Source organism: Papilio machaon, chromosome 15, assembly GCF_912999745.1.
Source record: "Papilio machaon chromosome 15, ilPapMach1.1, whole genome shotgun sequence".
Classification (NCBI taxonomy): domain Eukaryota; kingdom Metazoa; phylum Arthropoda; class Insecta; order Lepidoptera; family Papilionidae; genus Papilio; species Papilio machaon.
The window spans coordinates 4,473,495-4,476,593 of NC_060000.1; positions in this window are offsets into that span (position 1 = coordinate 4,473,495).

Genomic DNA, 3,099 nt, shown 5'->3' on the forward strand with positions numbered 1-3,099 from the left:
ACTATTGCCTCTTTTTTATTAATTCAGCTATTTACCAATTAATTTGATTGTTGTATATATTGATGACGCCGAATCTCATTTTACAATCAATTAAAATTGAGTCATGTGCTCGTATATCTTGTTTTTCTATAAAAAGATCTTAAACTTACCATTGATGTTTACTACATAGCTACACTTAAAGTACTGGGGTCTGTTATAAACATTGCAATGTGACCGCTGCGAAACATTTAGGGGTCGAAGTGATATTGAATCACAGTCAACAGTAAACACCCCAAGCTTGTTACGATCCGCAAATCAAATATTAACATCGGATTGAGGCGTCCCCTAGAAATGTGGTTTGTAATTTCTCAATTCTCTCATGTGCCATAAGAGTTAAGGTTTACTGAGGTTTAGACAATCAAATAAAGAGGTTATAGTTTATATATGCCAAATATAAGTTTTATTGGACAGATCTCTGTTATGGTATTCCCAATGAAATATTCTTTATCATCTAGATTATTTATATGGAAACACTGAATAAGTATATATACTCGTAAATCTGAATATGTTCAAAAAAATTACAGTTTTTATTATCCAAAATTGATCCCCAATTTATTACAGTTGGATTGATAAAAGACACGATGAAACTAATCTGAATCATGATATGAAATGTTTTTTATTTCACATAATTTTACCTACATGGTTAGTAGCTTGGTGTTAAGTTACGCAAGATAAATTAAGGACGTGCGTCATATTGACATTATAACGGTGGTTAGATTTCACCGCAACCGCGTTTTAACGGTAAAAGCTTATTTGAAATTAACCGTTGTCATACATTAAACACTTTGTTTATGCTATGAATATTTAAAACAAACATGACCAACCCATTAAGGTTATTACGTAATAAAATTTTATATCGAACGGAGAGTTTTAGGGATTTTATTTTCTAATAGCAGTCGCCCTATAATATGCCCGCGTGCATCAAATACCTTCCCGTCAAAGTCTGTCCAGCCGATCCGAAGACTACCTGGAACAAGCGCAGCATACAGACAAAAATTTTTCAAATTGGTTTTTCGTTATCAACAAGCTAAATACATCATGTGTAAGTAGCTTGATTTTTTTCTCTATATTATGTAATGTATGTATGTACATAGATGTATAGATTAGTTTTTTTATATTGAAATTATTATTTTACAATTCAAATAAATTTATCTTAAATGTTTTATAGTTTTAATTATTTATTTTGTTTGTATATGCGACGCCGGGTTTCTTTACCTAGTTTATAACTTAAAAATCTTAAATTTTCCCTATAAAATATTGTCTCTCTTTTACCATTTTAATTTACTAATGGAAGGTACCCACTGCCGTATATATGCCTAAAAATTCCTGTACCCTTGACCTTTTTTTCCTTTGTTTTCATATTTTCACTAGTTCACAATAATTTTTCAATAGAGACGAGAAGTTTTCATAATAAGCAAAAATAAATTCTTCTAAATTATTTATGAAATGACAAAGTTAACGTTTCAGTTGCCTTCAATATTAATTACTGAACTTTTCTATGAGACAATTTCCCGTTTAACTATATTGGTATTTATTTCATTAGCCAAATGAAAATTGGCATTTGTTATAACGAAAGCATTAACAGGATAAAGAACTTAGTACGAACGTCGAACTGTCGCATAAGTTATTCATAATAATAGAAACTTACTTGTGTCTTAATCGGGGCTTGTGACATCTCATCAGATTAAACTTAGAAGCATAATTACATATGTTTTCGCGTTTATACTCCGTAAGGTTTATAAGGTTTTTTGTTTTGTGAGAAGTAAAAGGTTAGCGTGGTATGGGCATGTTATGAGGTGGGAAGAATCGCATGTAGCAAAGAGAACGTTAAGTATGAGTGTGGAGGTACACCGGTAGAGGAAGGCCTAGGAAGAGATGGATGGATTGCGTGAAAGGTTACATGATCAAGAAGGGGGTGACAATGGAGATGACGGCAGATAGATTGATTTGGACGACGAAAACCTAATGCATCGACCCAACCTAACAACAACACAAGGAGAAGATTACTCCATAAGGTTTATATTACGAACTTAATTATAGGCTAATACAAATATTTATCATGAAAAAATATGATTTTTAATTTGCATATAGTGTCTATTGGATGTTTACATTGAAAGTGGGGCTAATTGCTCTTGTCTATTTCTGATAAAAAGCTTGGTTCAATCTTAGTATAACTATAGTTACAGGAATAAAGACTTACTTATATTATAAATGCGAATGTTTAGTTGTTAAAAGGTATCTTCAGAACTGCTAAATAGATCTCTCTGAAATTTGACATAGATGTAGAACATAGTCTAGAAGAACACATGGGCTACTAATTAAGTTTTTTTAACTCCGCACGGACTGAGTCGCGGGCTACAGCTAGTAAGAAAATAAAGCTTAAAGTGATACTAACCAATCGTGTTCTCCTGTTAAGTTATCACGGCTGCCTATGAATATCAATCATATTAAAAGATTTTGTTTTAAATAAAACCACATTATACCGCCAATTTGGCGTTACACCTTTATTTTTGCTTCATACTTACAATTTTTAAATCATAACTACGACGTACATATATAATTTATAGAATATATGATATATTTAAGATATTGATTATAATATTCTAACATTGACAAGTTATCTTATATCAAAATTGTTATTTGAATTATATTCAATTAAAAAGCTACAGCGCTGTTAAATATTACAAAGTAACTTTACTACGGCGATCAAATTCTGGTAAATAGAGTTATGTATAACATGCAAGTTATGTAAAGTAAACACATAAACCATGTTTTAAATTACATTTGCTTAAGCTGTAAAAATATTTAAAAATTTCATCAATAGATTTTATAAAAATATGAAGGGCCTAACTATTTGTAAAAGGTGAATTATTTACATAAAACACTAATGGTATTTCAATACTTTCGTAGCAAATATACGTCATAAAATATTTTAAATCGTAAGCAAAGTCAAAATATTATGTTGATAGAATATTGATATTTTAAAGTGCTTGTAAGACTTGGGTGTTGATAAATATAATGTAAAAAACTTAATACATATAAATAGACTATATTAATTTC